This window comes from Mobula hypostoma, chromosome 19 (assembly GCF_963921235.1).
Source record: "Mobula hypostoma chromosome 19, sMobHyp1.1, whole genome shotgun sequence".
NCBI classification, from domain to species: domain Eukaryota; kingdom Metazoa; phylum Chordata; class Chondrichthyes; order Myliobatiformes; family Myliobatidae; genus Mobula; species Mobula hypostoma.
Window position 1 is genome coordinate 36,962,585 of NC_086115.1, and position 15,415 is coordinate 36,977,999.

General features: G+C 40.0%; 1 protein-coding gene across 4 annotated transcripts in view; it reads right to left on the bottom strand.

Annotated features, from left to right (window-relative positions):
• Nucleotides 1-15,415, bottom strand: part of plce1 (phospholipase C, epsilon 1) — a 482,678-nt gene that overhangs the window by 327,136 nt on the left and 140,127 nt on the right. The gene's annotated exons all lie outside the window — the stretch shown is intronic.

Genomic DNA, 15,415 nt, shown 5'->3' on the forward strand with positions numbered 1-15,415 from the left:
TTGAGTGAAATGCTCAGAAAACCCAGCTTCGCTAAACTTGCATTCGCACCTTACAACTCCGTTGATTTTGAGCTGGAAGATTAATCTGAATCTGAACCAAAGTCAAAACGCCCACTTCAACGAGAGGCTGATCTTAAATAGTTATGAGTGGCGTCCAAACATACAAAATAAACATTGAGAACTTAGATTTATTTTTTTTTAAAGCACTATAATCTGAATGTTTAAAACAATCAGAACTGCACTGGTAATCAGAATTACATGAGTGTAGTAAAATTTAAATGCTTAATGAATATTTGACATAGTTTGATCTCAAACAACAAATTATTTCCAGGCAGAAAGTTAAAGGTTTCTCTCTACAGTTTGCTAAGCAAGCCTTATTGTTTGTCAAAGCCTGTAATGTTGGCTGCAGGCATTTTAATAACTTTTAAAAAAAAAATAAACTGTAATACAAATGTCTTAAATGTTGGCTCTAAATGAGTAACTATTCTATCCAATTGCAAACACGCCTCATGAAACTATTAAAAGAGTTGAATCAGTTTGGACTTTAGAAAATGAAACTTTCTGGGGTAGAGGCTTAGTTTAGCTCACACTCTTCATGTGCATGCTGAAATGCTCTACAAAAAGGGATCCCTGATTTATTCGAGAAACAACAGTTGCTGACACCTGTTGCTTACCTGTCAGTCCATTCTGGTGGTTGGATACTTCCACTAGAGTCAATCGTCTGGAGATTAAGAGGGCTCGCAGATATTTGAGAGCTGTAGTCCACTGCACGAATACATTTATTTTACTCTCCCAGCAGAGGCAGTGGTAGCAGCCTGGAGGGAAGTGAACGCCTTGCCAAGATTTAATCCCATACTGAATTTCACACAGCACCGCCTCACCTCTTAAGTCACTCCAGAATAAAAATACATTTCACGTACTGGTTAGTAGAGACAGTGTAATAGAAATGTGCAGAAAACAAGAAAATCTGGAAACCATCAATTCACTGATGCCCAGCATCATTTCTTCGATTTGCATTAAATTTAATGCACTTTCACAAACATAAATCAGTCTTGTCTATGCAGCAGCGATTATTAACATTATATATTCATACCTTAAAAGGTCGTCAGCACCACCGTTCAGCCAAACCACAATCACTGTAAACAGCTAGAAGAGCACATTCATATGGACAACTCCAGACTGAAGGGAGCACAAGAGGTTCTCAGCAAAACAATAGAAATATTTGCAAACACTGACTGGTGATGTACTCAGTTTACTCAAAGACATATTGAGCTAGCTATAACAATGCAAGACCATGTGACTGGCAAAATGTGCATTGTAGAAAAGTAAACAGGGATTAGAGAAAGATAAGGAACCTAGTGTCCTCAGGTCTGGAGCAGCCTTTTTCACCTAGAAAACAAAAATATTCATTGTTCAGGCATCAAGTCTTATTTACAGATTGCCATTCCACAAAAGATTATGTGGGGTATTGAGCACTCTACTAACCATGGCTCAAATTAGCACTGGTTTGCTTGGCAGAGAACAGAAATAAGACCTGATTTGAAAGCTGATTCATATTCACCATCCTGCAACTCCAGTGGATTCCGGTTAATTGGGACACATCGAGACCAGCACATTTTGGCCTAATTAAGCGGCTGCCCCAATGAACCAAAGTTTCATGGAAATAGTTAAAAAGTATATAAAAGACAAAACTGCTATTAACTGAGTAACAAATTACGTATTTAAATGAAATACAGAACAAATCAGAACACTTAAGAAAGAAATCAGGAGGGGTAAAAGAAAGCAGAAAGTTGCTCAAACAGACAAGGTGAAGGAGAATCCCAAGGGATTCTACAGATATGTCAGGAGCAACAGAATTGCAAGGAACAAAACTGGTCCTCTGGAAGACCAGAATAGTAATCCATGTACAGAGCCAAAACAGATGGCAGAGATCTTAAATAAATCTGTTGCATCTGTATTTATTCAGGGGATGGACAAGGAGTCTATAAAAGTGAGGCAAAGCAGCTTCATGAACCATATACAGATTACGGAGGAGGAAGTGCTGGCTAACCTGAGGCAAGTCAGGCTGGATAAATCCTCAGGGCCTAACAAGGTGTTCCATTGGACCCTACAGGAGGCAAGCGGAGAAATTGCCAGGGCCCTAGCAGAGATATTTAAATCATCCTTAGCGAAAGGAGAGGTACCTGAGGATTGGAGGACAGCCAATGTTCTGCTGGTAAAAAAAAAGGCTCTAAACATAAACCAGGAAATTATAGGCCACTGAGTCTGCATCAGTTATGGGAAAGTTATTGGAAGGTAATCTAAGGGACTGGATATATATGTATTTGGATAGACATGGACTGATTAAGGATAGTCAGCGTGGCTTTGTGTGTGGTAGGTCATATCAAACCAATCTTTTCGAGGAAGTTATTAGGAAAGTGGATGAAAGCAAGACCATAGAACCATAGAACCATAGAAATTACAGCACAGAAACAGGCCCTTTGGCCCTTCTTGGTTGTGCCGAACCATTTTCTGCCTAGTCCCACTGACCTGCTCACGGACCATATCCCTCCATACGCCTCCCATCCATGTATCTGTCCAATTCATTCTTAAATGTTAAAAAAGAACCCACATTTGCCACCCCGTCTGGCAGCTCATTCCATACTCCCACCACTCTCTGTGTGAAGAAGCCCCCCCTAATGTTCCCTTTAAACTTTTCCCCCCTCACCCTTAACCCATGTCCTCTGGTTTTTTTCTCCCCTTGCCTCAGTGGAAAAAGCCTGCTTGCATTCACTCTGTCTATACCCATCATAATTTTATATACCTCTATCAAATCTCCCCTTATTCTTCTACGCTCCAGGGAATAAAGTCCTAACTTATTCAACCTTTCTCTGTAACTGAGTTTCTCAAGTCCCGGCAACATCCTTGTAATGACAGTGGACGTTAGCAAGGCATTTAACAAGGCTCCGCTTGGGAGGTTGGTCAAGAAGGTTCAGTCGTTTGACATTCAAGATGAGTTAGTAAATTGGATTAGACATTGGTTTTGTGTGAGAAACCAGAGAGTGGTAGTGGATAGTTGCCTCTCTGACTGGAGGCCTGTGACTAGCGGTGTTCCATAGGGATTGGTGCTGGGTCCTTTGTTGTTTGTCATCCCTATCAAACTGGATCAGCAAATTTGTGGATGACACCAAGATTGAGGGCGGAGTGGATAGTGTGGAAGGCTATCGTGGCTTGTAGAGAGATCTGCATCAACTGGAAATATGGGCTGAAAAATGGCTTTTTTTTTGCACTTTCACTGAGCAATGTGGTAGAACAAATGGAACAGGGAACACGGGTCTATAATTTGTTGAAAGTGGCATCACATGTAGATAGAATCATAAAGAAAGCTTTTGGCATATTGTCCTTCATAATTCAATATACTGAGTACAGGAGAAGGGATGTTATGCTGAACTTGTGTAAGACTTTGGTGAGGCCTAACTTGGAGTATTGTGTGCAGTTCTGGTCACCTACCTACAGGAAAGATGTAAACAAGGTTGAAAGAGTGCAGAGAAAAATTACAAGGTTGTTGCCGGGTCTGGAGGACCTGAGTTATAAGGAAAGATTGAATAGGTTAGGACCATAATTCTTAGAACGTAGAAGATTGAGAGGCGAATTGATAGAGGTATACAAAATTATGAGGGGCATAGATAGGGTAAATGCGAGCAGCCTTTTCCCACTGAGCTTGTATGGGTCTACAACCAGAGCTCATGGGTTAAGGGTGAAAGTTAAAAAGTTTAAGAGGAACATGAGGTTCTTCACTCAGAGGGTCGTGAAATCTTGGAATGAGCTGCCAGCACAGGTGGTGCATGAAAGCAGCTCAATTTCAAAATTTTAGAGAAATTTGTATAGATACATGGATGATAGGGGAATGGAGGGCCATGGTCCCAGTGCAGGTTGATGGGTGGAGGTAGTTTAAATGGTTTCAGCATGGACTGGATGGCCAGAAAGGCCTGCTTCTGTGTTGTACTTCTCTATGATTCTGTGAATACCAATACCGCTACAATACTATACAAAAAATGTGTATTAGTTTGTAATTGTTAGCAATGGAGGAATTCATCCAGTGTATACCACCATGATCTTTTGATTAACTGTAAATGAACAAAATCAGTACATACACCTGATGCAGATAATGGACTGCCTTTATACTCTGCTTTCAACGATTGCATCCTCCAAATCTTCATTTTCATTGTAACATTCAGGATGATTGTCAAGTTCTTTGTAGTTCAATCATCAGTGACAAAACTCGCTGCTTTTTGAACAAAAACACATGCAACTGACTATTCAAAAACTGTTTGCACAAAGCAGGGTGTAGTGTCTAACGGCCATGCAAGTGTACATGACCGACACTAGTTGCAGCCTGTTCAGCAACAGTCTCTTTTCCCAATTAAATGGCATAGCGTCTCAAAAAAAATGAAGGAAATTCACTATTTTCTCAATTAGTTTTTTGTTCTTTAACAGTTGTGCTAAATAAGCAGCTGCCCCTACGAACCAAAATCCACTGTATAATTCTTGAAACATGTTATTTCACTTGTACAAAACTTTTAAAATTGTTTGAATGAGACAGGTAGAGTGTATAAATGAAGGTCATTATCACTTTCAGTTTACTTAGTAACTTGTCACCCGGTGTTTACCTACAAACAGACGCTATCCTCTTTATTTTCTTTGACAACAGGAAATTGTTTGTATTTCTCCTTCAATAAGAGAAATTAAGAAATCAGAATGATTTGAAATGAAACTAGTTGGGTCACAGCATCAGGAGGAAGTAGTTTGGGGGAGGGAAGTAAAAGAGAAAGGAAATGAAGGTGACCTCCAAGGCGGGAACCAGGATCAATATCAGCAAAGAGAAAAGCAGCTAGATTAATGCTTGGAGAGTCGGCAATATGTTTCATATGCTGGCTGTGCTGGAAGATCCATGTTGGAACAGAAATAATACACAGTGTGGAGCAAAGGCTTGAAGACTATCAGTGTGTACCCAGCATTTGGGTGGATACTGAGCAGAGTGAAGTGGGGTAGAGGGGGCAATGTCTAATTTATTCCTAGCATTAACTTCTTTTACACAAATTACTCTAGTTGTCAATTCAATGCTAATTAATCAGGGAGAAACCATTGACTAATGTTTGTCTGGTTAATACTGTCAAGTTCCTAATTCTCTGTCATTCTGAATTGCCAAACCATGAAGACACAAGGGAAAGACCACATAACATACAGCAGCATCATCTATTTTCATTTCCCTAGACAAATCCTCTGATTGAAATTATCAGTCAGAGTTCAATAAAGTTAAGTTGTAGGCTAAGGTCCAGTAGGATACAAAAAGGTCTCATACACACACACACACACACACACACACACACACACACACACAGGTGTATATTTGTCTCCTTGACAAAAGTATTACCAAGTGAGTGTCCAATCACAAACAAGAGAGTGTAACACTTTTTACATTAAGATGGGGTGATTGCCAATGTTAGATGACCCATTTAACCATTTACTTTTCTAAGAAACCTAAAGGTAATTTTAGTTTCATAGCCACAGATTGTCTGTGCTTTTTACATTAACTATGCTATAAATTAGCATGCTTCAGCATCTGAGAATGTTGCCTTCTGTACCAGAGGCCATATAGAAACATAAAACATCTCATAAATTAAAACTTCAGTGTTCAGATTTCATCATCTGAAGGTTATTTCCACTCAGAATATCCTTGGGAGCAAACGACTAGGTTAGTCTGCAGAACTGATAAAAAGGTTTGATGTTCTGCAGAAGCCCTGATTTTTTATATATATATATATATATATATATATATATATATATAATTTAATAATTCAGATGATCCATTTATCATCTAAAGGTCCTTTGAAACAGCCCTGAAAACATTATGAGATTATCTTCTTTGCACTGTATGTATGACAATTTCAACTTAAGGTTAATATATTCTTTGTCAATTGTCCAAATACAGGATGCTTTAGTTTGCTGCAATATAAACCAAGTTCATGTTCAGATCACAGCAGTTTACAGAAAATAAAGAACTACCACTCACATTATACCTCTCAGGGCCTCAAGACTTTTCAAGACACACACCAAATTCCCAGACAAACCAATTTATACTATTTTCAGATAACCATTTTTTTTATTCACATTGCTTGAGAACAAATACTGACCAGGTAACAAGAAGAAAAACCCTGCTCTTCTTCAAAATGGTCCCATGGAATTATTTACTTCATAGTCATACTCTATTGATCCTGGGGGAAATTGGTTTTCGTTACAGTTGCACCATAAGTAATAAATAGTAATAAAACCGTAAATAGTTAAATAGTAATATGTAAATTATGCCAGGAAATAAGTCCAGGACCAGCCTATTGGCTCAGGGTGTCTGACCCTCCAATGGAGGAGTTGTAAAGTTTGATGGCCACAGGCAGGAATGACTTCCTATGACGCTTTGTGTTGCATCTTGGTGGAATGAGTCTCTGGTTGAATGTACTCCTGTGCCCATCCAGTACATTATGTAGTGGATGGGAGAGATTGACCAAGATAGCATGCAACTTGGACAGCATCCTCTTTTCAGACACCACCGTCAGAGAGTCCAGTTCCATCCCCACAACATCACTGGCCTTACGAATGAGTTTGTTGATTCTGTTGGTGTCTGCTACCCTCAGCCTGCTGCCCCAGCACACAACAGCAAACACGATAGCACTGGCCACCACAGACTCGTAGAACATCCTCAGCATCGTCCAGCAGATGTTAAAGGACCTCAGTCTCCTCAGGAAATAGAGACGGCTCTGACCCTTCTTGTAGACAGCCTCAGTGTTCTTTGACCAGTCCAGTTTATTGTCAATTCGTATCCTCAGGTATTTGTAATCCTCCACCATGTCCACACTGACCCCCTGGATGGAAACAGGGGTCACCGGTACCTTAGCTCTCCTCAGGTCTACCACCAGCTCCTTAGTCTTTTTCACATTAAGCTGCAGATAATTCTGCTCACACAGTCCTTCTAAGAGGAGGAATGGTTCCTTCATTTAAAAGGCCAGAGAGTAGGATACCATCTAACTTAAAGAGTGAAAAAGCTGTGGTAAATGGGTTCATTGGGATTAGAAGACATCCACTTTGGGGTTTAAATGGCTAAGGAAGTAAGGAATTGCAGCTTCAAGATTTGAAGAGGAAATTATTCAAGTTGCATACAGCATATTGAGTCTGAAAGTTGTTCTTTGCCAATGACACCCCATTTTTCTTATTTACCTATTAGATGAACCAAATAAAATAATCAAAAATATCTGGGCTAGAGTTAATAATCACTATGATTAAAGTTTAAAGTTCAAAGTTCAAAGTAAATTTTATTATCAAAATATATACAACCCCGAGGTTAATTTTCCTGCAAGCATACTCAACAAATCTATAGAATAATAACTAAGCAACACACACAAAATGCTGGAGGAACGCAGCAGGCCAGGCAGCATCTATGGAAAAGAGTACAGTCAACATTTTGGGCCGACTCCCTTCATGAGTCCCGATGAAGTGTGTCGGTCCGAAACATCAACTGTACTCTCTTTCCATTGATGCTGCCTGGCCTGCTGAGTTCCTCCAGCATTTTGTGTGTGTTGCTTGGATTTCCAGCATCTGGAGATTTTCTCTTGTTTGAGAATAATAACAATAACAGGATCATTGAAAGACCAACCGAGGTGCAGAGCACAACAAACTGTGCAAATGCAAATATAAATAAATAGCAATAAATAACAAGAACATGAGATAACAAGATAATGTTATGTAACCGTCGACAATGAATATCAATCGAGACAGGTTACATAAAAACAGCCAAACATTTATTAAACATGGATAAACAATAAAAAAAGCAAATGAAAACCTTAACCGGAAGTTAACCGCTATGCAGCCGTTCAACAAATCGTCACTCTGCACTGGTTCTTAAAGCGTTAAATGCAAAAACAGTTCTTAAAGCGGTAAAGTCGGATACAGTTCTTAAAATGGTAAATTCAAAAGTCCAACAGATCTATACATTCAATTGGGAGAGAATTCTCTGGAGAAGGATTTCTTCGTAGAAGCAACTTTCCTGCTGGTCCTGTCCAAAGGATTCATGATGAAGGAAATAAACGGCTTAAAACAACTGACCTTAATTTCTTCTAGAGAGCAAATCCAGCATGAACTTCCTTGCTCTTTTGGCAAGAGTTATCCTCGATGTAGGTTGCTACTTCTTCAACGAAGACTCAATAAGGTCGATCCTTTATTAAACTGCCGAACATACCCAACTTATTTTAACCGTTCATATCCTGTACTTCGATAAAGTCTTCACTCTCCAATACTGCTGGAAAAAGTACATCAACACATCTAGCAAAAATTGCCAGTCCAGTACTATTGTACCTTGCAACAGAACATAACACTCCATTTTAAAAATGAAACTGCGTCATAAAAACAAATACGCAACAGAAACGGAGACACAGACGCACGTTCTAGCTGGAAAACTAAAAACTAAAAACTAACTGCGTCATCTGAGGTCTTCCCTTATATACCTGTGGTGCACATGTCATCACGTGACCTCACATCAGCGGGAAAATTACATCAGGTGACCTCCAAAAGACCATTACATCATTCTCACAAAAAAAAATCACAGATCTCCTTTAAGTATGTAACAATAAAGAGTCCTTAATGTGAGACCATTGGTTGTGGGAACATCTCAATGGATGGGCAAATGAGTGTAATTATCCCTTTTTGTTCAAGATGCTGATGGTTGTGTGATAGTAACGGTTCTTGAACCTGATGGTGTGACTCCTGAGGCTTTTGCACCCTCTACCTGATGGCAGCAGCAAGAAAAGAGCATGGCCTGGGTGTTGGGGATCTCTGATGATGGGTGCTGCTTTCCTACGATAACGTTTCATATTGATGTGTTCAGTGGTTGGGCAGGCTTTACCCGTGATGTACTGGGCCGAATCCACTACTTTTTGTACGATTTTCCACTCAAAGGCCTTGGTGTTTCCATACTAGGCCATGATGCAGCCAGATATGAAAAAAATATCAAAAAAAGAAACACTTTAACAAGGAATTGGGAAAATGTGAGAATTTAATTTAAGGTTGGGAAACAATGGAAGCAGACAGGTGAAGCATTTAGTAATCACCTTCTGTGGCACAGTGATCTGCTTATCGCCAATCATTCTTGTTGGGTTGTGGATGCAAGTAATTGGAATTTCTAAACGATTGATGAGATTACAGTTTTAAGGCAACTTTCAAACAAAGAGGTTGCAGAAATAAAGCTTCTCTGCCAATGACTTGGAAGTGATGGAAAAATAAATAAATAGCTGTTTTCCAAACTGACTTAATCTCTAGAAACACTGCAGAGATACAATTACAGTTGAGGAAGGGGCGACCCTTTGGGATTGTTACTGCCAAAAGATTGCATGGATTCAATAGATCGGCCTGCCTCATCCTGCTCAATAACATTTCATGGATGGGATATCATATATTTGGTTGGATACTAAAAGCTTAAATGAAATAAGGAAATAACAAAACACACTGACTGTACAGAAGGGTTAATGGCACCATGGTAGGTGAACTCTGAAATCAATTCCACCTTCCTCCATCCCCCACCCCGGTAAACTCACATATCAGGCTGATTCCGTTTCTGGTTAGTAGGTAGTTGAAGAAGTTGAGTCACATGTTTCATTAAGTTTACCCACAAAGTTAGATGAAAAGTGAACCAAAACTATATTACTTTTATAAATATGTCAGAATTATAAACAGAAATGTGTACAGGGAGAAGTCCATGAAATTTCCCTGCTGACCTAAAAGGACAAGGGACTACCTTTGCGATGAAATTTAAGTTTCAGGTTCCAGTTTTTTCTCCATATATGATGGTTTAATTGTTCATAGTTCATTTTGGATAACACTAATGAAATACATTACCCAAATACATAGGCTTTAATTAGTTGTCAAATAATTTACATACATTAAAAATAAATTTCAAAAACAAGCAAAATTTCACCACACCACAATTCAGTTAAAGCTTTATTTAATAATAGTACTAATTATCCCCTCATGATTGACCCAAGACATAATTCCACATTTCAACCTTTCCCCGTATCCCTTAACACCTTAGCTTAAAAAGCTATCAGTCTCAAAATTAAAATTAATAATTGGCTTTGTATTAGTTGCTATTTGTGGACAGTATTCTAGATTTCCCTGCTCTCTGTGGGTGCAAGAAATTCTGAATTTCAAGCTTGAAAATCAGATCTCTAATTTTTAAATTATGTCCCTGGGTCAACAAGTAGAAAAAGCTTCTCTCCTTTGACTCACCTCATTAGTTCAAAAACGTCAAAAATCATGCTCTAATCATCAAAATTTAGCACTAGTTTGTATAAAATTATTCCTAATATTGCAATTGGAAGTCTACTAACTTGACAATGTCACAAACAAAAGAAAATCTGCAGATGCTGGAAATCCAAGCAACACACACAAAATGCTGGAGAAACTCAGCAGGCCAGGCAGCATCTATGAATAAAAGCACAGTCGCCGTTTCAGGCGGAGACCCTTCGGCAGGACTGGAGAAATAAAGATGAGGAGTAGGTTTAAAAGCTGGGGGAGGTGAGAGAGAAAAACACAAGGTGATAGGTAAAACCAGGAAGGGAAGGCTGAGATGAAGAACTGAGAAGATGATTGGTGAAAGAGGTACAGGGCAGGAGAAGAAGGAGTCCAATAGGAGAGAACAGAAGACCATGGAAGAAAGAAAAGGGGGGAGAAGCACCAGAGGGAGGTGCTGGGTAGGCAAGGAGATAAGGTGAGAGGGGGGAAAGGGGATGGGGGATGGGGAATGGTGAAGCGGGGGGGCATTACCAGAAGTTCGAGAAATTGATATTTATGCCATCAGATTGGAGGCTATCCACCATACTGAATATAAGGTGGATAGCCAACCTGGCTTCCTCCAACTTGAGTGTGACCTCGTTGTGACAATAGAAGAGGCCATGTATTGACATACCGGAATGGGAATGAGCAGTGGAATTACAATGGGTGGCCATTGGGAGATCCCGCTTTTTCTGGCCGATGGAGCGTAGGTGCTCATTGAAACAATCTGCCATCTACATCAGGTCTCATCGATATGTAGGAGGCCTCACCGGGAGCACCGGACGCAGTATATGACCCCAACAGACTCACAGGTGAAGTGTCGCCTCACCTGGAAGGACTGTTTGGGGCCCTGAATGGTAGTAAGGGAGGAGGTGTAAGGGCAGGTGTAGCATTTGTTCCACTTGCAAGGAGGGAGATCAGTGGGGAGGGATGAATGGACAAGGAGTTGAGTAGGAAGCAATCCCTGTGGAAAAGAGGAAGTTGGGGGGGGGGGAAAGAAGTGTTTGGTGGTGGGATCCCACTGGACATGGCGGAAGTTCCATAGAATTATGTGCTGGACGCGGAGGCTGGTGGGGTGGTAGGTGAGGACAAGAGGAACCCTATCCCTGGTGGGGTGGCGGGAGGATGGGGTAAGAGCAGATGTGCATTAAATGGAAAATATGCAGTTGATGGCAGCATCGATGGTGGAGGAAGGGAAGCCCCTTTCATTGAAAACGGAGGACAACACCTTCGTTCTAGAATGAAAAGCCTCATCCTGAGAGCAGGGAGCAGGCGCGTCGAAGACGGAGAAATTGAGAGAAAGGGATGGCATTTTTACAAGTTACAGGGTGGGAAGAGGTATAGTCCAGGTAAATATGAGAGACTGTACAGTGTAGTCACTCTAAGGCCAATATATCCTTCCTAAAAGGGTTCCCGAAATGTTTTATATTCCATGTATAGCATAACCTCTATGTGCCTGTTCAATGATCTACATTTAAAGGCTAGCATTCTATCTTGTTTTAATTATTTCATGCCTATGATGTTTTTCATTCTTTGGAAAGCACTCTTGCCAGCAATTCATCCCTAGTCAGAGCACTTAATGCATCATATGGTTACACAGCAGCATATTGCCCATGGGCTCTTTGGAGCTGCAGCCCAATAAGGCAAATAACAGTGACAGAAATAATGACAAAACGGCCTTTAATAAAGGCAGTAAACACCCAAAAGCTTCAGGTGAAACACCAATGTAGCAAAAATCATTCCACTCTATTAAGCTTTGCCAACCCTCACATACACCATAATTAGGTTGCACTTCAGCCCGAACTTCACTTTTTAATATTTAACGCTGATGACCAGGTATATGGTCTTTGTCTTATTATGTGCAAAGTGGATGCCCCCGTATTTGTTTATTGAAATCTAGTTTATGCCCATTAACTTGTGGTCAGAGAACCTCTGCAGATCTGAATATGCTCTGGATTCCTGTCAAGAAATACAACATCGGGGGGACTGGTATGGACAGGTCGGTGCCCGTACTGTACCATCGTGTTGATTTATATAAACCTATCACATAATGTACATTACAACATAAGGAGGAGACACTCACAAGATGTTGGATAAAATCAGCTGGTCATGCAGCATCTATGGAGAGGAACAAACATTTGAAGTTTCGGGCTAAGGATTTTCATCAGGACTCCTGATGAAGAATCTTGGCCCAAAATGTCAACTGACTATTCTTCTTGATGGATGCTGCCTGACCTGCTGAGTTCTGGCAGAATTTTCTTTGTGTTACGCTGGAGCTCCAGCATCTGCAATATCCCTTGTGTTTAAAAGTCTTCTCAGGAATTAAGGCTGAATGGGAACTTGAATTTGTATTGTGCCTTTAATGCTGTATAATGTTCCATTGTCCTTTACAGGAACATTATCAAAGTTTGCCAATGATATTTGTTGATGGTCGGTTTTAAGGAATGCCTTACATAATAATCAAGAGATAGAAAGATGTAGGGAGGAAATTCTGGACCTTGGAGACATTACAGTCAAATATATCATTGCCAATAGTAGAGCAGTAAGAATTCAGAATGCACAAGTGACCAAATACATACCAAAGCAAAAACTTGTAAGGTTTTAGGTAAAAGAAGGAACACAGTTGGGGAATGCAAGATAATGAGAAAAAAATTGAAAACAATGAGAATTTTAAATACTAAAGTATTGACTGACTAGATGAAAACATGGGGCAATGTGTTCTAGATGAAAACATGGGGCAATGTGTTCAGGTATGACGGACAGGACTTCAAGCCAAAAAAAACTTTGGATGAGTTCCACTTTAATACAGAGGTTTGAATAAGGGCTTCAGCAGAGATGTGTAGAACTAAATGAGGGATGGACAATGTTATGAAAGATGAAGTGAGTAATTGGGTGATGATATCTGCTCACTAATCCATCTCAGATGCAAAGAGAAGAGCGAGCAGCCTGGTTCTGTTTCATTTCATCCAGAAAGAAAGATCAGGTTGGCAAATGTGAAACAACGTTTGGTAGGGACTGAAGTTTGGCACCACTTCTGTTCATCCTAGAATGGATGTCAGACAAGCAGCGTGGCTAATCAAAGGAACTTGAAATGTTGAGGTGTTAGTGATTTAGAATTGAATGGCATCAACATAACTGTGGAGAGGATCCAGTATTTTGAAATGATGTTACTGAGGGTCAGCATTTGGATAAAATATAGAAAGAATATGGGCAATTACTTGGAGTGCAGCAGTAATTGCAGGAAAGAAAAGGCATCTCAGGGGTTTCTATGGCTATGATTAGATAAATAGTAAAGAAACACTTGGGGCAGTCTTAACCAGCTGTAGAGAAGCTTTGTGATATTCAGAACTTCTGAATCTTTGAAATCTCCTCCTACTTCCCTTAGGTAGTGAGTTATGCTGATGCAAGGACCTACCTCAAATGCCAATTGTCTTCCACTATCTTTCCCAATGAGAATTCTTCACATAGGAATTTTGAATACGTAACATTGGATAGCAACTTGACCTTGACGTGCATCACGAATCCATGCATTGCCAGGTATAATTTTATTTTATTAGAAGAACTCCTTCCAGGTAACACAAACAACAACAACCTTTCAATGATGGCATTCAGTTGTCATTACCGTACTGTGAATCCCAAGTACATCGTCATAATGTTATCATAGTTTATTTGTTTTCCAAATTAGTTCTTACTCATTGTCAAGGAAGATTTTGAAGTAGTTGATGGTGGCTTACCCCATTCCGGTTGCCTTACTTACCGCCTAATGGATTCAAGTTGAAAAGCTCTACTGAAAGTAATTTCCTGAGTGCAAGTTCTTTTTCTGTATAACAGTCAGCAAATAGACATTACTCCAAAAAGAGGAGGAGTGTTAGGTCTGCAATCACTGAACAATTTAGGCAATGCGTGAGTTTTGGTGATAAATGCTGAAATTGTTTAGCTGCAGCATATTAAAAAGCATTAACTAGAAATTTGATATACCCTAATGGTCTAGTTATCTTGTACATCCTGCAACAAGGAAAACTAACACAAAACCTGAAAGAGCTCCCTGCTTGTTGAAGTAACGGAGTCTTATGCACAGTGAATTCCTTCCATCTCAGCATCTTTAAGTTCCCGTTGATGTGAAATTCCATTTGACTGGTATAAAGTTTCATCTAGATGGAAGCCATGTTTTTCTGCGTGAAGGCATGTTATCAGCAAGAGATAGCTGCTGTCAAGATTAACAGTTTGCTTTGAGTGTTCTTGAACTTGTGGACAGATATATTGGGTGTTCATTCTCTGGTTGCACATTAGAGTTATATCACAGATGCTGGAGCCTGGAGCTATTCACAAAACACCGGGGGAACTCTGCAGGAGTTCTCAAATGTATAGATGAAAGCCGAAATGAAGGACCTTGAAGGAAATGTCGACTTGCTTCCATAGCTGGTGCCTGACCCACAGAGTTCGTTTTGTGTGTGCTGCTACATATTAGTATTGATGCATGAAGTGAATGCTTTTGCCTAAGTGCATTCAGAGTGCTGTCTGCGTGTAGTTGTAATTTCCCATATGGCTTTCCTATGGATTACTCAGAATTCCTTCCACTTGCCAAAGACACGCTGGTGTGAAGGTTATTTGGCTATTTCCCCTCATGTAGATGAGAAGAGAATTGGAACAGAGGTGGACTTGTAGCAATGTAAGAAGACAAGGGGATTTATCTCATTGGATGCTTGATGTTCAGCTTGACTACATGGGCCTCTTTCCATGTTCTGAGAGGAGAGTGGGATTCAGTTGGACACTTGAGCAGGAACTCAAAGGTACTGGCTGATTGCAGTAAATAACAGTGGGCACAAAGAAAAGCTTAAGAGACATACATCACAGTGAGCTGTACCAGATTCATATGCAATACCATAAAGGAGCAAAAAAAACTCTTCAAGCAACTTATGTTATTACATGTGCTGCATATCTTTTAACCTCACTGTACACATCAAGTGGACTCTGCATTTGTAAATCATTGCATCAAGTATTTGGATCAAACTTGAAGAAGTGAATTACACTAGTAGGGTTTTGAATAAAATCAATCACAAGA